This window comes from Mastigoproctus giganteus, chromosome 11 (assembly GCF_048544385.1).
Source record: "Mastigoproctus giganteus isolate SK-2022 chromosome 11, ASM4854438v1, whole genome shotgun sequence".
Classification (NCBI taxonomy): Eukaryota; Metazoa; Arthropoda; class Arachnida; order Uropygi; family Thelyphonidae; genus Mastigoproctus; species Mastigoproctus giganteus.
This window is the reverse complement of record NC_143585.1, coordinates 83,004,296-83,030,209: the sequence shown is the minus strand read 5'-3', so window position 1 is coordinate 83,030,209 and position 25,914 is coordinate 83,004,296. Positions and strand designations below refer to the sequence as shown.

The 25,914-nt window shown below is 37.7% G+C and overlaps 1 protein-coding gene across 1 annotated transcript in view; it reads right to left on the bottom strand.

Moving 5' to 3' along the window:
* The window catches only part of LOC150078196 (uncharacterized), an 881,600-nt gene that overhangs the window by 521,450 nt on the left and 334,236 nt on the right, over positions 1-25,914 (bottom strand). Inside the window, exon 2 of the mRNA XM_090385307.1 lies at positions 1,265-1,320. The gene's annotated coding sequence lies outside the window, so the exon portion shown is untranslated. The remainder of the gene's footprint in view (positions 1-1,264; positions 1,321-25,914) is intronic.

Genomic DNA, 25,914 nt, shown 5'->3' with positions numbered 1-25,914 from the left:
TCATTAATATTGATCCCCCTGTAGTGGATTGAAGTAATGGTGTTAAATATTACTAGAGTTTTCCCAATTCTAAGTCTCTGGCTTATACTGTAATAAATCAAGGCAATTTTAAGTCAAATGTATGGAGGTATCGTGCTGATGACTATTAATGATTCACTGTTATGAATATCGGAAAACTTATCTTGATGAGAATTATTTTAATTAAAGTTGGACACAGCACAGTCTTATATAGCAGAAGTAACTCTGTGAAGTTTCTGAAACACGGGTGTTTCTGGCAGATATTTATTCTCTTGAACCCTGTACATTTAGCTTTCTGCATGTTCGTACAACAACGAAAAGCTGTTTTTAAACAAGCTCCAGATGAAAATGGCAGGTTATTAGCGTATCTCTGAGTTGCCGAAAGGAAGGAAGTGTTTGGTTGATTCTATAAAGCCTCACTGCATATTCTTATATGCTGTTCCATCATTTGTAAACTTACATAACGTATAAAACGAAAATAGCAATTATCGGATTATATTTCAGTTGAGAAAAGATAGTAAGCGTGGCCAAAATATGACTAAATAAAATTAAACTTCAATTTTTAGTTCCAAGGTGGAACTAAAACTATGTAACGGGGGTAGCACCAAACAAGTAGATCATTGCAGTGTAAGAATTCAATGGAAGGATGACTTCCTTTTAAACGGGACTACTTAAGTATTACATTACTTGTAATCTAAAGATAGTGCACTCGTTAAACAAATAATCATAAATATTTCGCAACTGTAGTTATTTCTATATGTTGGATATTATTTTATAGTGCTCCCTAAACTGCTGATAGCAAACAGTGGCAAGAATATGAAAATATACAGGCACACTACCACTCATAAATAAATTTGTTCGACTGTCTTTCAACCATATTTAGGGGTAAAAATCTTAAGTGTAATAGTGCCCAAAATTTGGCAGCAACAAAAATTGTCGTTAGTCACCACCTAAGTAGCAAGATGGACTATTTATTAATTTTAATAGATTTTTATTCTTTCTTTATTTCTTTTTTTTTAACGCGAAAATTGCCTATTTTGTTTCAGCTTATTTTTGGTATTCCAGCCATCAAAGGTTCACCACTATTACTAGAAACCGGCTAATTTCTAAGTTAGGCTAAATGCAGTTTACTGAAATAGGGATGCACGATAAATAATAAATGTAAAACAGGTTTACATAAGTAATAAACTGTGAAATTATGAAATGTTTAATATCAGTGAATAAAAATTAAAGAAATGCTACTTACATTATTATGGAAACTGCCACTCTAGTTTAGGAGTCAACTGATATGAATAACGGGATCTAAGAAGGAAATTAGAAAAGTGACCTTATAAAGGTTTGAATTGTTGACACAGTTATTTATCAATAAGTTCAGTGACTTGTTACTGGGTTTCTAATACTCTAGTTATGTGTACTATATTAAATTAAATGTCAATTTGTCCAATGTCAGATATATAAACAACAGATACACAGTTCTGTCCTTTTCAATACTTCCAAGTATGCAAAAGTTAGTTACCTTTTTGTATGAGAGAAATTGCAAAAAAAAAAAAAAAAAAAAAAACCATGGTAAAGTTATTTCAATAGCTCCATACAGAAATTTGACAGAGAATCCTCCTATTTAAGTTTAGAAAATCTTATTCTAAGCTTGGTTCCTGTTCATCCAACTCTGCTTAAGTAAAATATTTCATATTTAGATTTATCTAAATATGAAATATCCCTGTGCCCGGCACAGGGATGACTGGACCCAGGGTATCCCAGCAGAACAGTGCTCAAAGCATGACACCACTGCCACCGGCTTGTTTTCATCCCACGGTGCATCCAGGCGCCATCACTTCCCCAGATAAACGACGCATACGAACCCTGCTGTCCACTGAAACGTGATTCATCGGACCAGACGACCTTCTTCCAATCACTCGAGGTCCAGTTTCCATCTCGCGGGCCAACTGTAGGCGCTGTCACCGGTGAATCCCGGTTAGCATGGGAACTCGGAGCGGCCTGCGGCTACGAGTTCCCATTTTCAGCAGGGTTCGATGTACTGTGTGTTGTGACACATTACTCTCGTCACCAGCATTCCACTCACCGGCGAGTTGCGCCACAGTCGCCCTTCTGTTGCCACGTACCATCCGGGAGAGCCTTTGCTCACCTCGAGCATCGATGAGCCGTGGTCGTCCAACCTTCGCCGGCGGTTCGTGGGTTTTCCCTCCTCGGACCACTTTCGGTAGGAACTAACCACGGCTGACCGCAAGCGTCCCACCAGCCGTACCATTTCGGATATGGTCTGACCCAGTCGTCTGGCGAATACAATTTGGCCTTTGTCAAACTCGCTTAAGTCCGCTGCCTTTCCCATCTGAAGAACAAAAGTAACACTGATTAACGGATATCAGTATCAGGTGTTTTTTTATACCGTATTTCGAGCCGGGCACGCGCCGTAGTTCATCTGCAGTTGCTTCGATTTGCATAACGACTCGCTGGTCATAATGTTTTGGCTCATCGGTGTATATTTAATATCTAAACTCAGTAATCACTCATTACGTGCCCTCATTCCCTCTCCCCTACAAAAATTGGCATAAATGAAAGTATATTTTCGCATTAATTGACAAAAAAGCGCGGATTGCTACGAAATTTTCAACATACAGCGGAACACGGATAAGAAGTTTTCCAAGGGACTGGAGGTTTAGAACGTCTTACGCGGGAACACTTAGAAGAGAAAATGACTAAGGGTATGAAATATTAACTACACAAATAAAAATGAAAAGATACACATACATAATCTGTAGATGATTTTTAAGTACTATTTTAGAATTTATAAATATTTTACTCTGCCAATGGGAAACATTTTTAAACTGAAGATTTATAGTTGCTTAACATTCTGCTATTGGTAAATTCATTACCAAGTTGGAAGAATGAGTTCCTTTGGAGTTTCAACATACCTTAAAAGGTCACAATTACAATAAGACAGAGCAACAATCCACTAAGTAATTCAGAACTCTTCACAACAATCGGAACTTAACGGTTAACGTGGTCTACGTTTTCAATTTTGGATATTGACGAAAACAATTGCAATATATCACTAACATTATAACAAAATGTTTATACTAAAAAGGTTTTATCGCTGAAAGCCTAGACTATGAAAAATTCACTAATCCAACAAGTTAGTGCTTAGTATTATTTTAGTTCGTAGTAAACCACCGAAGTAGATGAAATGGCATCGTTTCTGTTATATCTCATATTGTGAATGCCTTCGCAACGAGTTGCCCTGATATTGCACTACCTCGAAAAGGCAACGCTTCGACAATGAATTATCGAATAGGCAACACTTCGACAATGGATTATCGAATAGGCAACACTTCGCCAATGGATTCTCGGCGGATACCACCACCCCTGAGTGGCAGCATCCGCCGAAAATAAGTAATATTAGTCTTCTCCATTGGCAAAGCGTTGCTTATTGGATGAAGTGCAATATCAGGGCAACTCGTTGTGAAGGCATTCACAATATGAGATATAACAGAAACGATGCCATTTCATCTATCGGTGGTATACTAGGAAATAAAATAATACTAAGCACTAACTAGTTCGATTACCAAATGTTTATATTGTTTAATATTAAAAATAAATAATTTCTATTTTTAAAAACGTATTAAGTGGGAAAACGTCATTATAATAATACACTGTGTAGTCTTTATCACGAACGTTTTATGCGGGACAACATTTTACCCGGGAAACTTGTTACGCGGGAAAATAATACATTACAACATATAGAGATGAAATTGGGACTTAAGAAACCAAACCTAGATACAGGGGAAAACTTCTTATGAGGGAATTTCTTATCCGGGTTCTACTGGACTATGTGGACTCATGGGATGGTTCTAATTTTACTTTCGATTTCATAAAATTCCCTCCCAAGTTTCCCCCTACTCTAAAATTTGTTACAGGAATTCCGATTCATTTCAAAATTCAATTATTACTTGAAATATTTCATAAATCTTTGCAACAAATTTTCATGTGGATGCGTTGACTTATTTTGTTATAAATCATGAATTATTACTATCTGCTAATGCACCTAAAATATTTAAATTATGATATACCACAATAACATTTATGGTATAACACAATTAACTAAATTTGTTATAACTAAGGGTTCAACACAAATTCTACAGACTGTCAGATACTCTGTGTCCCCTCAGGAATTGCCCTAGCGGCTAGCCCAATAGCTACGAGAGCTCTTCTTACACACAGAGCGAAGAAGACGTACATTTGATTTCATCGAGACGAAAGGGAATCTAAAGTCTTTTACGCCGTAGTCGAGTTAGTAGGCCTAGAGTGAGAGCTGCATTTTTCTTCCTGAAAACTTGAGGTTCTTATTCTGTAAACAGGCAAACCAACTAGAGGGAATAAACACAACTTACAGTCCGAATATACTGACGCTTCATAGCTTTAGCTATTTCGGCACCTGTTCCAAACACCCAGCGGCCCTCTTGGATCTAATTCTAGTTTTGCTTTCTTTGGCAATATTTTGTATCTTTTTTGTAATATTTCACAAAGTTCTTGATGATCATGTTTCCTCTTTTAGTGGGAATGACTGTCCTTTCGAGAAAACCTGATTCCCTGAATATGTGTTGGTCTCACATGTCCATAACTATACCTCCTCTTCCAATAATCTGATTTAAAAGAATTGATCCTGTGGCTACGTTATTATTTTTAAAAAAGGATGCAGAGAGTTTTTGAATGGAAACAGACTGCCAGTGATAAAATGCAATAACAGGAAATTTCAAGCAGAAAGAAAGCGCACACAAAGGGAATGGTAAAACCAATATTTTACTCTTCCACAGATATTTGGCCAATACCGAGAAGAAAGGGAAGGAGCAATAATCCAAGTGTTTTTCAGGAAATTGCCTAGGAAAGACTGCATTATTGGTTTTCCGTATGCGCTTAGTTTACCGTTTACGCATACCGTGTTCGGTAACTTATTTTCTTCCACCATTTTCTCTTTTCAAAAAACATTACTTGCTTATTTTTTTTTCTTAATTTATAGATTTCATTTCGAATTTTTTAGACTTCTTAAAATTATTGAGACCATCAAAAATATTCAAATCGTGGTGAACAGCGGTGATTTTAAATTGGATAGGCAAGCGATTTTAAGCAGAAAAGATGTACATGCAAAGGGAATGGTAAACCACTGTTTTGCTCTTCCGCGGGTATACTTACAATTTGATACATTCAGAAATGTCCACTGTAAATAATTATAATCCTTCCATGTAACTATTCATAACCTTCTTATGAAATACAAAATTTTTTCAGTTTGTAAATTAGGACGGGTATATATTTTAAGATTTTATAGGATAGTAACAAGAAACAGAATATATTAAACAACAGAAAAAGTTAACTAACTTATTTCAATAAGTCAAATGAAGGTAATGTAATTAATGACAAATTAATTCCTATACAAATTTACACTAAACTATTTTTATTTTATGTTCAAACTTAACATTTTTGAATATAATCATAACAGGAAAGAAAGTGTTTAAATCGTATAACATTACAAAATTTCACATAAAAATAGAGCATTATATTCCAAAAACAAAATGAGGTATTATTCTCAAAAGAGAAAAGGCCAAACCATTATTGACAGATTACAGACACGATGGACAAAACATAGCTTTGTCCATCGTGTCTGTAATCTGACAATAATGGACAAAGATATGCAATACACCGATTATACCAATATTCATAGATCCAATACATCACGGGGTAAAAATATTGTTCTAGGAGTTGCACTAGAAGCTGGAACATCAGAAAATTTGATTTAGAAGAGAAGACAACAAATAATCTACTGCTATAGCACCTGTCCTTGTAACTACAGGAACTTCTTAAGGAGGCATTATTATATCTATAATGCTATTCAAAGATGTACATTGGCGATATCCAAAACAATACCCTGACAGACAGGCAGACAAAAATCAATTAGTAGATGGAGGCATCGCTTTACCAACAATAAACATAAAACTTTGAAGAAAAAAAAAGCAAGCCTTCTAAAAATACGTCTATTGCATGAATTAATTAACAATTTTCTTTATTATCTACTACTCATCATAATTTCTTCCGTCATCGTTCCGCTGTTCCACGGATCGATGCATCGCCACCATGCCCTGTCCGTACGTCTCTCCGTCGTTGAATTCACTCTAGTTTCCTCCTCTTAATGACCTCGGTCTTTATCATGTCCTGCCACCTCATTCTTGGTATCTCCCTTGGTCTTTTTTCCTTTAATTATAAATCAACCATTCTTCTTGGCAAACGTTCATCCTCTTGATATGTCCGAACCATTTAAAACGGGGCTTTTCAATCCTATTCCAGAGTTTTTTAACCTGAATTCTCTCCCTAATCACATCATTCCTGATTTTGTCGCGTCTTGTCTTTCCGGCCATGCTCCTTACTAATCTCATTTCTGCTTCCTGCATTCTGCTTTCATCCTTTTTCCTCATAGTCCAACTTTCAGATGCATAAGTCACTACTGGTACGTAATAGGTCTGGTATATATCCTTCTTACACTTCAGTGGTATGTTCCTGTTCCAGATAAGATCTCATGTCTGCCTATAGAAATTCCCGCCCGCTTGAATTCTTCTACTTATTTCTTCGTCTATTTCTCCAGTCTTTGTGATGGTGCTTCCAAGATACTTGAAGTTTTTAACCATATTTAGCTCTTTCCCTTCCACTGTAATGTATCCGTCAGGCTCGCCATTCCTCTTTAGAACCATTACTTCACTCTTCTCCTGACTGAAAACCAGTCCAAGTTCATTGGCCATACTAGCCCACATATCAACTTGCCATTGCACTTGTTCCCTGCTCCCTCCCCATATAGAGGTCATCTGCGAAGAGCATGATTTTCATCTGGTCTTGTCCAAGTTGTTCCGCCACTCTACATTGCACATCATTCATGACAGCTATGAATAGTAGTGGTGACAGGGTGCCTACTTGCCTCAAACCTGATGTTATTTCGAAGCTCACTGGCAATCCCACCACTGTTCTCACTTTTCTCGCTGTATCTGGTAGATATTCTCAATTCTCTCCACAAGATGTTCCTCTATCCTCAAGTTTCTCAAAACCTCCCAAACTTTCTCTCTCTCCACGGCATCAAACGCTTTCTTTATGTACAAAAATGCCATCCATAGGTTTTTATTGTGTTCATAAAATTTTTCCATCAGTTGCCTGATGCAGAAAATTAGATCCACTGTCGATCTGCCAGGCCTAAAGCCATACTGTTTGTCGGCCATCTGGTTTTCAATTGTTCCTCTTATCTACTGCTCCAACACTCTCCGTACAGCTTACTCACATGTGATGTCAGTGTGATACCTCTATTATGATTGGAACATTTCTTGTTCTCCTTTTTGAACAACGGGATGATCAAACCTTCTTTCCAGTCCTTCGGCACCTGTCTCTCATCCAAGATCTTGAGGAACAGTCTGTATTTCCACACTATCCCTGACTCGACTGTAGCCTTTAGTATCTCTCGGTTTATCTCATCTGTACCAACAGACTTACCTGTCTTGATGTATTCCCATACCTGCACTACACTGTTCCAAGTGAAGTCTGTCTCTCTCTGTATCTTATCTTTCATCCCCTCTTTTAAGATCAACCTGCCTTTGTCCCTTTTTCTGGCTGTCCTGCACGTTCAACAGATTTTCGAAATACTTCTCCCATGTTTCTCTTATCTCTTCATCCTTGGTTATTATGTTCTCATTCTCATCCATCAGTTATTTGCTCTGCTCACCATCTCTTCTCCTATTCCTCACCATACCATACCATACCATACCATACCATACCAGCATCTTTTTAAAACCTTCGATATCTTGTCGTAGAGTTTCATTCCATTTTTACCAACCACAGTCTTTTCTCCTCGTTGACCTCTTGGCCTCTCTCTTCGCGGATTCATATCTCTCTTTAGTCTCATTTCTGTTCTGGAAGTAAGTCCTGAATGCATTATTCTTGTTTTTAAAATAATATTTTAATTCTAGTCGCACTATATTCACAATAAAATCACATAAATCTATATTGGAACCACTATTAACTAATACTGCATCATAAGTGATTCACATACAGTGGCATTCTTCGAACGTCGTATACCATGACTTCAACAGCGTAAACTCTCGTTTACACTGTGATAGACCAACCTCAGAGCCTTTTCCAAGTTCCTTTTGTTGCAAACAGTTATCACAGTGCAACTTCACATTGCGATGCACAGAAAATTTACTCTTTTATGCTACATTAAACTCTGTAAACGTCGGTTAATTTTACAAAAAAGAGAGAAAAAAAATCAACATTTTAAATTCCGGATATATTAAGAAAGCAATCCGGCACTCGTGTCAACGATTACATTTGTCCTTAAAATCTATGCAAGAGAATAACATTTCTCTTTTTATAATATATTTCCAGAACTACCTTGTCCATTTAGCTGGTTTTTTTTTTTTTTTTTTTTTCGGTAAGATTTAAAGTAAACTTCTGATAATGCAATGGTGTAACACAGGGGTCGGCTACCTGCGGCTCTAACTTTTATCGCACATGAAGCAAAATTTGAAATGGAGTTAGAGGACTTAAAAATAAAGGATATGTGGAATGCAAGACTAAACTGTCTTAAAACTGAAATTGAGGATTTGGAGAGGCAAAAGGCTGCCGTTACAATTCTACACAAGTGGACGGCGATATATGAGTTGAAACAGCAACCAAATTGTGTTCGGTGCGTGGAATAGCTTAACAGGCACGTATATAAATTTGAAAATATTTGCGTTTGGACTTCTATCAGTGTTTGGTTCGACGTATTTATGCGGGCAGATATTTTCGAACATGAACTATATTAAAAATAAAGCAAGAAATCGTCTGAACAATGCGAGTCTCTCAGCATGTTTAAAGATGAAAATTACGGCATACTCGCCTGATGTTGAGACACTCGCCCAAGAAGTTCAGCAGCAAAAGTCACATTAATTCGTACCGCATCGGATGTTTGATACGTTTTTTCAGTATTAATAAATAATATTTCAATATACTGTATATATATATATTTTTTTTTTAATAAAACACGTTCCCACTATTCCATTTCTTAACCCCCCCCTCCTCCCAGCCTGAGCTGAGGTGCGGCTCTTCTGATTCTCTCTTTTTTTTTTAATTAGATCAAAAATGGCTCTTCACTCAAAAAAGGTTGCAGACCCCTGCCATAGCATAACAAAGGTGAATCGGCCTTTTGTTTAAAACACGAAACTGTTATGCCAGCCTGTTTTGGGACTAACTGGGCCCTCATCAGATAGCAGGTGGTTTCTAATGGCGGCAGCATGCAGACAAAACAATTGTAAATAAGTTATTCCATGTGAACTACGATGTGGTATACGAAATCAAAGTGTTCGAAATTTTAATATAATTAAAGCTATTTGTTTTGTCTAACAAATGGCCAATTAACATTTTAACGAGGCCATCCGTTTGAAAGTGGTGCAACACCAGCGAAACTCGTTACAAAGGCAAGTTTGTTCTGCTGTGAGAATTAAGACCACGGCATAATCAATGCAGTTTAAATCCTGCTGGCAGCAAAAGCAGTACTGAAAACAACTTATAATTTCTTGTAGACCACGTAGTATAACTTTGAATTTGTGCTATTTCTTATTCAGTAAACTTAGTAACTTCAGGCGAACTGCTTTTGCAAATAGCAGTTATGCGACTGGTTATACCAGCGCGTGAGCTGGTGACTAGTTTGATTGTTGTTATTTGGTTTTTGGGAGCATTAGCAACTAAGGCCATATTGCTCCGGGATATGCGGTGGTCATTCTCTGACCTTTCCGCATCCTCCGTATTTGGTGGTGACGGGCTCGAATCCCGGTCTAATCAAGAAGCGTGTGCTACGCACTGCTGCTCCTTCCCACCTGGCTACGGAGGCGCCTGACTAGTTTGACGTCACTTCAGGACAGCTGAGAGCAGAGAGAGACAGAATGAAAACGACCAGTTATAGTTGGAAAAATATATGCCTCATTCAATATAAGGTGTGTGTATTTAATAAATAAATATTAATTTATTGCAAATACAGCAATCCCATCACATCACTAGGCTAGAGGCATAAATTCAGTACAAAGGAGACAAATATAAAAACAAATACATAGCATATTCTATATATACATAATATGAATTACAATGATCAAAAATATATATTGCAGAACATCATATTTGGCTCTCGAATGTAGTTACTGGGTTGCAGGCAGGCAGCTGTTTTTATTTCTCATAATTTGATTGGAAATGAGACTCCTGTAGGCTTCAGAGTTGCGCAACCTCTTACAATCAATGTTGTGATAATTTATGAGGTGAAGGGATCACTGGGGAAGATCCTGTCCATTTGTTTTAGTCTGGATTGGATTTGAATCGTTGTTGGTTTCTTGAATTTTCTCTGTTGGTGGGAGCTATTATGTTGGCTAAGTTTGGTGAATTGATTGCAGAGGTAATTAACTTTGCAAGAAGCATGACTCCGGACTCGTTGATCATCTGTTGCAGAGGCTTTGTTTTTAAGTTTTCATGAAGCTTGTGCCTGGATATTGTATGGGGAAAACGAAGTTTACAGTTCAGCCATCTAAGAACCCAATACTCTAGGGCAGGGGTCGGCAAACTACGGTCCGCCGCCTCTTTTTAATCCGGCCCACGGGTTAATATTGTTTTTTACATGAAAAACATTAAAAATAAATCAAATTACGCGCTGCAATAGCCGATAGTCGAGTTGAGAATAATGACCGCACGTGGCGCTACTGGCGTCGCATATTCGCATTCTGTCGTCTACCGTAGAACAAGTGTTGCCAGCATTTCCCTCAGTTTTGTTTTAGCGGCGCACGTGGTATTGTCTGTAACGGCGCTCTGCGATCTTTTTTTTCCCTTTTATTTATTACCCACCGTTTCCATGTCACCCTCAAGACCAAATATGAAGAGAAAGAAAAGTGGACTTCGAATGTCGTGCTTTTAAAGCTGAATGGAGTGTGAATTATTTTGACATAGAAATAAATGACAAAGTATCATGTTTATTATGTAATGACACAATAGCTGTGCGAAAAGAGTACAATATACATCGTCATTACCAAACTAAGCACGCGGCACAATATTCAAAACTCGCAGAAAATCAACGGAAGCTAAAATTGGAAAATTTAAAACGTAATGCATCATTACAACGCAATTTATTCGTTAAAATAAAAAATGATAATGAAGCAGTAACTAAAGTAAGCTTACGAATAGCTCATTTATTAGCCAAGAAAGCGAAACTATTTACCGATGGTGAATTAATTAAATCATGTTTTCTTGTGGTAGCCGAAGAAATGTGTCCAGAGAAAATAGTTTGTTTCGATCCGTCAGTCTTTCGGAGGGAACAACTGTTAGCAGAGTTGAGGACATCGGGAGCCACATCAAGAGTCAATTAAAAGACAAGGCAAAAAATTTCAAGTGGTTTTCATTGGCTCTTGGTGAGTCTACGGACATTACTGATACTGCCCGATTGTTGCTGTTTATTCAAAGAGTCAATACTGAGTTTGAGGTCACTGAAGAATTAGCTTCTATGAATAGTCTACATGGGACAACTACAAGCGAAGATAACTTCAAGGAAGTCGAGAAAACGCTAACACAGTACAATTTGCAATGGAATCAGTTAAAATGTGTCACAACTGATGGTGGTAAAAATACGTGTGGATTAGTTGGACAAATTTTTAAGGCTTGTGAAGAAGCTAAATTTTCAAAACCTCTGGTAATCCCCATTCCCAAAAAAAATCGCGGCGGATAAATTTTCTGAACTTAAACTTAACCTACAGTTACAACAACGTTTTTCGGATCTTGATGCAAGTGCAAAAGACATTTCCATATTTTAATATCCATTTGGCTGTACACAATTGAGGAGCTTCTATCAGACCTTCAATTGGCAGTGATTGATCTGCAAAATGATGATATGCTAAAGGTTAAGTTTAAAAAAATGGATCTAACCCAATTCTATAAATATATTTCGGAAGAAATCATATGCCCGGGGATTTATATCTGTATTTGGGAGTACTTACCAATGTGAAAAGACATTTTCGAAAATGAAATATGTAAAATCGCAATACAGATCATTATTAATGGATGACCATTTGCAAACAACTTGAATGATAGGAAGTACTAACTTCGAACTCCAGTATGAGGAAATATTATCTCAGAAAAAACAATTACATTCATCGCATTAGTACAAAATTTAACCAGTTCTATAATACGTTTATTAATAAATGGAAATATTTTATTCATTTTTTTGTGTCAGCATGTGTATAAATATTATGTAAAATATCACTTCCTAATAAAAAGATTTTGAACCTGTTTTTTTTTTGTTGCTCTATGAGTAGAATTACCCATGTAAATATCTTCGAGCTTGCTACCTGGCCCGCCGAGCCTATAAATTTTACGATCTGGCCCTTTCCAAAAAAAGTTTGCCGATCCCTGCTCTGGGGCAAGGAATTTCTTGACGGTAACTTGAGGGGCACCAGACCAGTTTTTGGAGGCATAACACAGAATGGGAAAAATGCATCTATGAACAGGGTTTATGACTGTTTTTCTATCTTGAATCGCTGCTGTTTCTAGCTTGATTAGCCATATTGCTTTTTGAATTTTTTTAGCAACATATACATAGTGAGAATTAAAGGAAAGATTTTTGTCAAAAACAACTCCTAGGTCTTTGTGAGCATATACATTTGGAATTGAAACATCTGCAATTTTAATTTCTATGTGTTTTGGTTGTCTCTGTAAGGAATAAGTTAATCGAGCAGATTTGTTTGCATTTATAGTCAGATTGAGATTCTTTAGATACTTGACGATTCCGCACATCTGTAAATTCGCATCATGGCTAACCTTGCAAATGTCATCACAGGATTTGGAAATAATAAACAACTTTAAATCATCAGCATAAGCCAGCAGATTTGGATTTTCATGTAGAAATGCTGAAAATATAGTACTGGAGAGAACACCTCCTTGAGGAATACTTGTTGTGGTTGTGACAAGAATATTATCGGTATTAGTGGGGAAGATGAGATTTCTGTGATTTAGGCTGTACTGTAGATAGGATATAACCATTGTGTCAATAAGGAAATGATTTTTTAGTATTTCAATTGCTTTCTTGTGATCAATGTTGTCGAAAGCACCTTTGATGTCTAAGTAAAAGACATCGCATTGTGCTTTATCCTGAAACGCAGTTTGGATGCGCACAATGGTGTCAGCTAGGCTTGTTGTTGTTGTTGTGGAGTGCCCTCTAGGACCAAAATGCATGCTAACAGGTGCATTAGCGAAGATCTCATCCTGAAGATATGGCAACATGATCTTATTAATAATTTTAGCGATTATTTACGATACAGAAATTGGACGATAGCGTACATGGTTATTACTACTAGCCTGTTTTGGAATCAGGGTAATTCTAAAAGTCTTCCATAGTCTTGGAAGGAATGGCTGGGAAATGCAACTGGAAATAATATGAACTAAAGAATCAATAATGAATGCACTGGACATTTTAATAATAAACCTAGGGATGCCGTCAGGGCCTTCACTACTATCAATTGGTTAATAATTTTCTGAACTGCATTCTTGTTTACAAGTTGGTTGATTAGCTTGGCTTGACTAGGAAGCATTTCATGTTGCACGCTATTTGGTGTTTCTAAGAATTGAATTCTTTAAATCTGTTTTGTATATCTTCAGTGCAGATGTCAAAATTGCATGTTTCCATATTGAATTTGATCCATTCCAAAGCCTGGTCATGCTGCAAGGTAGCTCTTGTTTTTGAAGAAAGTGATCTTTTATTATGCTTGAGCCTGAACATTAAATAATTTTCGTGCGCCTGAATTTTTTTTTGAGCTGAAACAATGCTCTGCTCTTTTATACTTTATGTATGTTGATTAAAAGTGCTGTACTTCTTCCACTGCCTGTGGCATTTTTATTTCCTTTTAAAGTATGGTTTTAGATGGAATTTAAACCAAGTTCTACTAATTTGGATTGAAAAGCAAGTCTTACAAGTTTGGATGTCGACTGTTTTTAATTGATTCAACCATTTTATTAGTAGAAACGTGGCGTCCTGAATAGGTATATTTTTGAGAGAATCCCATGGATAATATTTCAAGATCTGTAAAAACTTTTCTTTTTGAAGGAATTTAATTGATGATATTCTTCTGGTGATTTCCAGTGGGGGGGGGGGAGCGAGGATTCCCCCCAGCAAATTGCTGCTTGTAGTTGTATATTTTTGTGGTCAGATCTAAATGTAATGTTGCTGCTACGTTTTTCTTGAAGTTGAAGATTAGAGTAAACAAGATAAAGCGCTTGATTACCTCTTGTAACAGGGACGTTGATTTTTTTTAGCTCCTAGAATTAATAAGGAGTCGTTCAGCACCTTCATTTGTAAATTAAATTGGGGCAGGGGGAGATTAAAGTCGCCCATTATAATTATATTAGATTGAGACTTATGAACAGTGGTGATCCAGGTTATTACTTCATTAATAACATCATCAGTAGGATTCCGGCGGAATATAAATATTATGTATTGAAGCAGTGAATCTTTAACTTGGATCAGAAGAGAAATTCCTTCAAAGTTATTAACAAAGTTGTAGGAACAGGAGTTCCTACAACTTTGTTAATAACTTTAATCTTGGATTTTAAAATAATTGCTGACCCTCCACCTCTTCGGTTAATTCTAGATGTCATGTAAGGAGTGTAGTTGAGATTTTTCGGCAGTAGGAAAACATCCTGAAGAGGTTCCTGCATCCATGTTTCGACTAAACAAATTATATCATGAGTTTCTAGATCGTGGATATAGCTTAGTTTAATTTTTCAGCACTCACCTCATATATCCGCTTAGCTGGTTGAAAGTTTTGCCACGTGCATAGTGATTAAGAGATTCTAATAACTTACGGGGATTATAAATTTAAAAACTAAGTTATGGGCTTTAAAAATTTTCCTAAGAAAGGAAAGTGCACCTTCCATTCTATGGTTGTCTAATTAAAATAAATTAAATGAATTGAGATAAAAGCTAACAGCCGCGAACGAGCGACTTTCGAAATCGTCTTCAGTTAGCTATAGTGGGAAGGGGAGAGCGCGCGAGTGTGTTATATACAGGTTGGGTTCCCGAAATGCATTTCAGTGCACGCGGAAACTTAATACGTGCTAAATTCCAAATAGGGGAGAAGTTGGCGGGAATCTTTTTGTTTAATATGTTAAGTGATGTGTGGCGCTTAAACCACTCAATGACGAGAGCTTCGTTTTGAAGGATTTTATAACTGGAATTTAGTTTAACTATTATGATCGCTGAATCGATGATTGGGTTATGATTATAAGATTTAAAATGTGGTGTTTGTTCTGTACTTGCTAAATTAGATTTGAAGCTATTAAAGTGGTAGATGCACGCGTGTTAGAAATTTTTGATGTCCCGAATTTTGCTGTTGTACTGCCTATGTAACATGCTTGACAATCTGATTGGCATCTAATCAAATATATAATGTTGTTAAGATCTTGTGTCCCATACTCGTAGGTTGCCTTGTATGAATTGAATTTAGAACTTAATTTGTTATAATATGTAAATATTAATTTGATACCTGTATTTTTAAAAATCTGTTGAAGTCGTCTAGCATATTGTTGATGGTATGGGAGGGCGATAAGGGGGTTTGTGTATCTTATTCTTATTCACGTGGTTATTAATTTTGCTTGGGTTATTAGTATTATTATGGACTTTGGTGATGGTTTCTTTTATTAGTTGTAATGGGTATTTCCTGCCGATGAATTTTTTGGTGAGGTATTGCAATTCTACGGACAGGCCTGTTTGTGTGTGACTATATTTAATAGCGTTGTATATCTGATTGTATAGAACTGTTTTTGATGTACAGAGGATGGTGGGAGTGGTAAAGTAAGAATTTACCTGTATGTGTGTTCTTTCTGTATATTTTTGTCTAAAGGTGTACCTATTTTGTATATATCGAGGCTTATAAAATTAAGTTTATTATCGGTTTCTATTTCGAGTGTAAATTTGAGTCCCTCATGTGTTGTATTAAACGTGTTCAGTAAAGTATCGATAGTGGTTTTGTTGCCTATTAAGAGGACGTCGTCCGCGTATCTCATATATAGTTTAATCCCTGGGGGAAAGGATTGGAGTATTTTTTCTTAAATAGAAGCCAGGTAGATTTCGGATAAAGGGTAAGAGATACCGAGGCCCATGGGGAGGTCGAAAATTTGTTCATAGATGTTGTTTTGAGATTTAAATTGTTTGGCGTCAAGTAACAGTGACGCGAGTTCAAAAATGTCATTAATGTTTAAGTCAGTACGTTTTGTCAGTGTCGTCTTTAATTAATAGTTCTTTAAGAGCCAGTAGCATGGTTTCGATTTGTACGTTTGTATATAGGGAGACGACGTTGAAGGACGCGAGAATATCGTTTTCAGATATGGTCATGGAAGCTATACACGTGTGCCTGTTTAGTACTGTAGACTCTGAACCGAGAAACATTACATCACAGCACATAAGGACTCGTTAAAATATCATCAGTCATGAGTTTCTTCAACCAAAAGTGCTATAAGCGTACACAGTTTATTTTTTAAACTTCTTACATTCTGAAGAAAAATGCAGAGATTAACATATGTGTTAGCAGGATGTTTGCAAGTATTAGGAGGAAGGATAAATGATGGACTATGATGCGAACCCGGACTGGTATTCTTTAGCTACGCAGACAGTTCAACAGATTGAGAGTTAGAAGTTAATTTCTCACTAGAGTTGTTGACAGAAACTAGAATAGTTCCATAAAATGGCATGACAAGTAGACCATTCGGCCAAATATCAGAATTTAGATACTTAGAAGGTCACAATCCTTTAGCTCAATTCTGAAGGCTGCATACTTGGATGTTTGGTTTTTATCTTGAAAGCACTACCCGGAATTTCCAGTTCCAACAGTAGCTGATCCATCTGCTGGGAGGTAGTATTGGAATCTAGTCTGCTGACAAAAATATTATTACTTCTAAACATCGGACGATTAGTGTCAGACGGCACCACCTCATTCAATATGTGGACATGGACATGTGTATATGTAAAGGGCGGCACCTAGAACATTCGTTCAACTCCGCCTCGTATCTCTGTGAAGAACAGTATCACTACAGATGGGCCAGATGTGTGTGACGTCGGTTTGTGTGTATTATGTGTGTGTTCTGTTGTTCTGTTCTGGCCGCTTGGCTACCCAGAAGCATCAGTCACCTGGACAGATGATTCTGGGTACTCGTCCACACCACGGGAAGGTGGGCCAGTTCCAGTATATCACGTAACGTCTCGAAAGAGACTCTGACTCACCTGGTGTTGCCAGCAGGTGGGCCAGGATCCTCTGGGGGCCCATTCCAGAGGGACTTCAGCAAAAAAAAAAAAAAAAAAAAAAAAAAAAAAAAAAAAAAACATTCACCCGTGGTGCAGGTTTTGATAAAAAATAATAAAAGAAAATAAATAATAAATAAAAAAAGAATATATAATAAATAAATTAAATAAAATAAAGAAAAAAAATATAGATATTAAAAAGGAAGAAAAAAAAAGGAAAAGAAAAGAAATATATATGGGTAACTCTTCCATAAACAGGAATTTATTGACGCGCAAAAACTACAGGTTTAATTCCACATAACCAAGGTTATTTCTGTCGCCACTGTAACTAGTCATGGGAATAATTAAAACAAGAAAACAAAAAAGGTAGCTCACTTTGCTTCCCACTTATTCTCCATTGCAAAAGTACTTTTTCTTTTCTCTGAAGCGCAATTTTTTATTTTTTTTATTTACATATATATAAATATACATATACAATCATCCGGTTCTGCTGGGAAACTCCCTCTGATTATAAACCATCTCATACAAATCCATAAATAGCAATAAAACACTCAAAGACTTTAAAGAAAAAACATGTATGTGTATATACATGCAACTATTCAGTGTAGCGGTGGCACCTGGGACAGAATTCTACTCCTCTAGTTATCACTGTATTGTTTACAGAATGCTGTAGTTTGGCCAAATATAAATCACATGTGGTTTGTATGTGCCACCTTATCCGAGAAGCAGCAAAGGGGTACCCATCCTCAATACGACGAAGTGGGCTTGTATTAACTTAATTGACCAAAAAGGGGCAGATCCCGCACCCACTGAAGGCAGTGAAAAATCGGTGGGTGACAGCAGATTTCTCTAGTTGCCCAAACTAGAGAGGAATAAGTCACTGAAGGCTCCGTGAATTCCAGTACTACTAACAATAATCCTGAAAGGCAAGAAGGATGTGAGAAGAAAGCATCAATTCATAATGATGCATCGTTGGAACTCGTCATGGAAGTTGTCAGTAACTGCCTTCTTCTGTTGAAAACATCAATAGAAAACTTTTGAAAATGGTTGAAATTGGAGACAGTTTCAATCAAAACTTTTATATCGTCAAGTGAAAACTGCGGAACTTTTTCCAGTAGGGAATTTCTAAAGCCACAATAATAAGGGCAGTCGAAGGCACTGGGCGCCTTCTCGCTGCTGTCAAAGGCAAGTGGCATTATTATTTTCTAAACCCATGGACATGTGTTTATATGTAAAGGGCGGCTCCTAGTACGTCAGTTCAACTACGCCTCGTATCTCTGTGAAGAACAGCATCGCTACAAATGGGCCAGATATGTGAATGACGTAGGTTTGTGTGTATTATGTGTGTGTTCTGTTCTGGCCTCTTGGCTACCCAGAAGCATCAATCACCTGGAGAGATGATTCTGGGTACTCGTCCACACCACGGGAAGGTGAACCAGTTCCAACAGTGCTCGTACTGTCCCAATTCGAGACGCTGACCCATCTGATGTAGCCAAAAGGTGGGCCAGATCCCTCTGGGGAACCCACTCCAGAGGGGGAGAAGAAAACTTTTTTTTTCTGTTCAGTAATACATTGTATACAAAATTAAGACAAATGAGGTTACAATCAGTATCAAATGAGGTCTTAATTGAGGTCCCATTTCAAGACCATGAGAAAATTATGAGGTAGTGATTCCGATGATCCAGAAGAAGATCAAACTGTAGATAACAGCTGCGGTATTTTCTCAAAAACCTCTCTGGCAAAAGTTTGAAATTCCCGAAAAATCTCAGCATTCTGGATAAGCAAAGATTTCTGTCTAGGCTGTAGAACATAATAATTTGTGAGAGTTCTCTGATCCTCGTAGTTAGTACATGGATATAGTACGTGATCCCAACTCTCTGTCTCACCGCAAAGACATAAATCTGCAGTAGCCAACTTGAACCTGAAGAGTCGCTGATTTAATGATCTGTGGTCAAGTAAGACGTGTATAGATCGATGGAAAGCCATGAATGTACTTTTTTATCGTGAAGAAAAGACACTTCCGAGAAAAAGCATCTTGTCACCAATCGCAAAGTGGTTGTGTCCCAGCGGGTTTGTCACTCATTCAATAATTTATTCCAGATTCTATTTTTTTCGCGCTTGATATCCTGCTGACAGTCAATAGTGATTCCCATAAACTCTGTCGGGATTTGCTTCTTTAACCTGTAAGACAATCCTTTAATGATCAAATGTAGGTCTAAGGGCAAAATTCCAGCTAAGACTTGTAAGGCAGGGGTCGACACTGTATGACATGCTCTAACTATGCATAATAAAATTGTTCTCTGCAAAGAATATAACTCGTTTCTAAGTCTAACAATAAGTGCTCTGTGAAACCAGGCGCGGCGGCGTGGGTGGCAATTGGGATAAATACTACATTATTAATAAATTTTTCAAGTCCTACTCGAGAGCCCCCACTCAGCTCTTGAAATTCTTGTTAACGCTCTAGCAAAGTTCTTGATTTTAATTGTCAAGTTAGATAAATGTGTCATAAAATTTAGCTTTCGTATTTCGTGTAAATTTAGTTTTATGTGTCTTAAAACAACCTTAGCTTTCGGTCTATTGTTATTCCAAAGATTTTAGTTTCCGTGACAAAAGGAAGACGAACATTATTGATTTTAACTTGAGGAGGACGAGAGATATTTAAATTTACTCCGAATACCATCATCTTTGACTTCTGAGGGCTAATATTTAGCTTATTAAGAAGAGTCCATTCATATAGGTCCCAACTAAACAAGTTTCGATTTGATGGAACCGTGCCCAGTGATGAGAAAAGACGTGTAGATATTTGGAGAGAACCAAGATGAAATTCGCCGATCAGAAGCAAACAGTACATTATCGATAAACTTGTATGTGATTTTACCCTTGACTGTCATGGGCCAACGATCTTGCCAGATGTTGATAAGTTCCGACCAGATACGACGTTTTTCCTGCTTTATATCACTTAAAGAGTTTGCAATAATACCAGCAAATTCCATTGGCAATGCGTGTTGAGATTATGACAGAACGATCTAAAAATAAGATGAAGATCTAACGGCAATGCTCCACCTATTACTTGTAGGGCATCCGTAGAAACTGTCCTGCAGGCACGTAGTATACAAAGCTGCATGAGCACTGAAGAGAGTACAGTTCATGTCGAAAATTTACAGTTTTAACACGCTCAAACCACATAGAAAAACCGTCCGCGAAAATTGGAAGAAATATAGCTTTGTAGTAGAGCAAGGGTGTCTTCCATCCAAGACCCTCGTCAGATTTAGAGATTCTCATTATAGCCATAGTAAATTTCTTGACCTTCTCGAGAAGATTGTTAATGTAGGGTGAAGCCTAATCGGTCATCTAGAACTACACCAAGATATTTCAAGTTACGGACATATGGTATTTGTTTGCCATTAATCTTCATACTAGGAGGGCGGTCCAGATTAAACTGAAGCACATCCATTGATATTCTGATATTTTCTGACTATCTTTATTGTCATTTTTTCACATTTAACAAGTTGAATTGTTATTTACATTTTATTCGCCGTACTATCTTTTAGCCAATAACAAGCGTTTACTGATGCAAATAAGTCGTTTTTAATGCTTATTCACTGAAGTGTTCATCTCCAAAACTGCTCCATCTCCACCAATCAGCCTAAATATTTAAAATCTGGCACATCTCAAACCCCTAGGGTACCGGAATTTAAAGTGTACCGTATTAATAATGTATATAATAGACGTGATCACATTTTGATTTTAATTACTTGAATAAAATAAGCACTTGAAATAAAATACTTAAAATACTTTGAAATCCTTGAAATAGAAAATATCACCATTGAAATAACAAAACGTTACTTAAAATAAATTTTTTTTCTTTTATTTAACATTTTAGCAGATTACGACTGAAGGAAAGGAACTTTTGTAAGCAGTTCCACCCCCCCCCCCTCTCATACACAACTTTAATGATGCTGGTGTCCAGCCAGGACGTTAAATCAGAATATTATTGAACTGAAACTGTCTGAAGTTGAAATATTGTAATGAGAAAAATCTGTTCTCTTTTCGACGAGCAACATCCTTTTCCAAACTAGTAGTGGGAATTTCGGCTTCCCCCTGCACCAAGGACCACTCAGATGGCGGCAGCTCTAAACATCAGACGTCTTCCTGCCATCATCCATAAGAGAAGGCTCGTCTTTGCTGAGAAAATGATGGTTGGCATTATTTCGGAACCAGACTTCTGGGCTAACTGGGGATGGAGAATCCCGGTACCAAGCCTTGCGGCCAATCCAGTCCCAAAAACCGGTTAAAGTTATCCGATCGGTTCTTACCCGTGCAAATGCTGTAGTACATACACTCCTTGGACGGCGACTTCTGCAAGTTCACAGTCGATAAAAAATATAGGCAGAAATTACTTCCTTCTCAGTACTACGTCACCGGCCATTAGAACTTGCTCCCGAGGACCTGTCCATCACTGCCATAGATCTATCACTACAGTTCCAACTTTCTCCGCCTGCTCGGATGACTCCAACACTGTTAAAGTACTGCTCCCTGGAGAATAATTTAACTTGATAACATGCTGTTGTGTGTATATTTTCATATGTAAATTTGTCATTTTTTTTCGCCAATGTTTAATCCTAACACTTGTATAATTAGTAAAAAATTTTTTTTTTTCTCTCTCTCCTATCTCATCCTGGTTCATTACATTTATTAGCATCTACTGTAAACACCTGGCTTGCAGCCATGAAGGGTATTGTGTGCGGAATGCCTTTTGTATGCAATAAAGAGTTCGTCTTCTTCTTCTAGTGGTCAAAGACTGGCATAATATTCCCTAAATTCATGCACATAATTCAAACACGGTAGCAGCATAGCCATTTTCGTCATTGTTAATTTATATCACTGTTCATTGCCGACCAGGCTAGCCGGGTGGGTAAAGTGCCTGCCTGGCAACCCAAAGGTCGTGGGTTCGATTCCCGCCTCGGGCTTGGATCAAAGTACTGCAAAAACTTTGGAAGGTGCATTATGGCCACAGAAGCCTATGCGCCAACAACCACCAAAAAAAAAAAAAAAAAAAAATATATCACTGTTCATTAGAGCATATAAAAATAAGGGACCCAACAAAGTGAAAGCATCCAGAATTAAAATGAACTGAATAGTTTTGTCATAGATTTATGCAGGAAATACATCCACATTGCGTTTAAAGTAAAAAATTAATAATTTCATTAATATCTTAAACTAAGGACCTCTTGCCGACCGTTCATGACAACATTCGGCTAAAACTTCTATATTTATCAACAGTCGAATAAATAAAGCGCATCTATGCCTTGATATTTAATGTATTTTCTGTGAAGGTGTTGGTGTTCTTCTCCAAGAATAAATCGTTACCGCTGTTTTTTTTTTTTTTATTATTATTTTATTTCTTGGTGAACTAATGAAACACTCTAGACTTTAATCCGTGTGTAGCTACCCCAAAAGCGATAATTTTACTGCCTGGGTTAGTAGCAGATAAAAATAACATAGTCGTTAAGAAGAGCAATTTATCACATAATGTCACTCTGTTTACCAAGAAGGATGTTAGGGATGAAAGATGATATCTAAGATGAACACTCTTATCTGCTTTTGAAATGTTTTTGGTATGGTTTGGTTTTTACAGTGACGCCCTGGTGCTTTTGCATTTGTCCTACTTCAGACAAGATTAAATAAATGCATAAGTAATACATACATTATATAATTTGAAAATGAAATTCACAATGCATACATTATATAATAAAAATATTGAGATATAAAATTTGGAAAACAATTTTTCATTCCTCATAGCAGGAAGATAGCAGCATTTTCTTTCAAGAATATATTACAGTATAAAGACTCAATGACCTTCAGGAGTATAATAGACAATAAACACTCGAGAGGAGGAATAGTTAAAACAATAGAAAACAAAGGGATCCAGATCCTTCCCAAAGAGATGTTATAGCAGAATGCCAAATAACGAAGAGTTCCATTCTTTGCACAACGCAGCAACAGCCATACTTTTCCGCCCTTAGAAATTATAGGAGAAGAGGTTTAGACTGGGCTGCAGGAAGTTTTCTTTTAGCCAACGAGTTGTTAATTACTATAGAGCTGACTCCATAGGTGACTGAAGCTCACAGCTTGGGGACATTCAGAGGTGAGCTGGATAGCTACCTGCGTGAGCATTTTCGTTCCTGCTTGTATAGTGAAAAAATAGACTTCACCATAGTCTTCTGCGGCTGAGAAAACGCTAGAAGAAAGTAGCCCAGTTTCTCCAAGGCTATTTTTACGCTTGTGCAGCCCCCTCACGTGACAGTTGAGGATAGATCAAATCAACATCCGTGCGCTAACTGGCTTCAAATTTAGCCACAAACCTGTGGTTGGCACCAAACTTGGCCATTTCTCAAATTCTATCTGACTGTGCAGCAATAATCTATTATCCGAAATTTCCAACCAATCTGAGAATATGGATACACCCAACACAAATCTCACTGAACTGACTTGTGACGTCACTGAACGGCCATCGAGCGCTCAGAAAACCACTGATAGCACAAAAAGTGACCAATCTGACATTGAAGTCCCAGTTAATCCTGACAGTCCAGCCGACACTTGTATCCAAAAAGAAATACAAAAAACTTGTTCCCCAATCGGACAGGGAAACCTGCTCACAAAGTGAGACTAAAGAGCCCCAGGGATCCCAGGGGCACCACACTAGACAACTGCGAAAAGACGACAAACAGCAAGAGTCGACTAACATCGACCCAACCCTTCCAGAGGGCACCGTCAATGAGTAGGTATTGGCCCTGCGAGTCTTGTTTGTTTGTTATTTGGTTCTTAGGAGCATTAGCAACTAAGGCCATATAAAATGGGCACAACATATAACACTACACATGACCCACATATTTCTACATCTCTGGCTTTAACAGGGTACTGTTACCGATACATAAAACATTCGCGGAGATGGGAGAAATCCCAGGAGCCGTTAGAACCTTAAAATACCTCATACCCTCGCTGCCCCCTCTTTCCTTCTGGTGGGGAAGGAAACTCTACTCTATCGACCTTATACTTCTGTATCCCATCCCCCAGCCTTCAGTCTCTCCTCTAGCTTTCCAACTAGCGTTCATCCCATGTCAAAATTATCCTAGCTCTACACCCAAAATTCTTAATGCCACACTATAACTTAAAACTCCTTTGGCCTGACCGAACCTCTATCGTCCCCCTTCCCGCCTATATATACAAATATATAGGCGGGAAGGGGGGAATTTGTATATATATATTTTATTAACGTCCTAGCCACTGAAATCTCAGGAAATTAGCTGGCAGAATCTGCTAGAGTATTTATTTAAAAATACTGGTGTACCTGGTCCGCATCCACGGAGCTTAGTGTGGGCAACGTTGGGCCTAAGCAGGGGTCCAGCGGCTAAATGGCCAGATGAACCCAACAATATCCATACAGTTTTAAATCTCTGGCCTTTACAGCGTACTGTAACACACGACAATGTAGATTACGCGGAGATGGGGGAACCGCTGGTGCTGTTAGCCCTAAACACACTTTACACCTGCGTGAGGAGGGAATCAATAGGTGGTTTTACGAAGTGCCTTTGCTTTCTGTGTCTCTGGGACAGGAGGACAGTGGACCAGCATTATAGAAGGCAGAAGAGTGGATCGACCAGAATGGAGTTGCATCTCTCTCATGCAATGTAATAAACAGCCCCATAGTTCCAATAGACTTGCTTCCGCCACTCCATATCCAGACGGGATTGGTCAACCAATTAGTTAATCCGTTGTATCCTCAAGGTAACAGCTTCAAACAAATGCAATTTGTTTCCAAAATTGTCTCATGCAAAAGTGAAGAGCGGCTATATTTATAGGTCCACAATTTAAGATGTTCAGCTTCAAAAACTGGAAGACAAAATTACTGATGCCCTGGTGGGTAGCACAGTGCATAAGCACCTTCCTCCCTAGATCGTGTGGTAAAGCTTGGATTTTATTCCTAAATGACGCGAAGAATGTTCATGGACTTTTTTCAAGGAGGTGGTTGAGTCAGTTGGTCTCAAGAGAGGATACATGATATTTCCTCCTGGAAACTCGGGTTTTTTTCGTCTAGCATACGAGCAAATTGATCACAGAACACACGCAATTTACACGCAGTATATACGGAGCGATATGGTTCAAGTTACCTGAGACCATGGCTCTACAACAACAACAACAACAACAACACTGATACTGAGCAAAATGCCGGGCAGTCGTTCGCCATATATTGAATGGCTCTTGGTAACATTACGAGTGAAAATACAAAGATCAAGTTGAAAACTCGATTGAAAATTACGAAAAATGGAATGTAAAATTCCAATCAACCTCCATTACTACACTCTCACTGAGTTTTGAAGACCAAATCTGAGTGATATTAATGAGAGAGAGATTTTACAGGGACATACAGTCAATAGAGAGTCCGTAATATGGAAGGTAGGACGTAACTATGACGGGAGAATATATCTGCAATTTTGCTTGAGGATGATCACAACAGACAAGGGGTATTAAATGTATGTTTTTAAGGAAAGTTT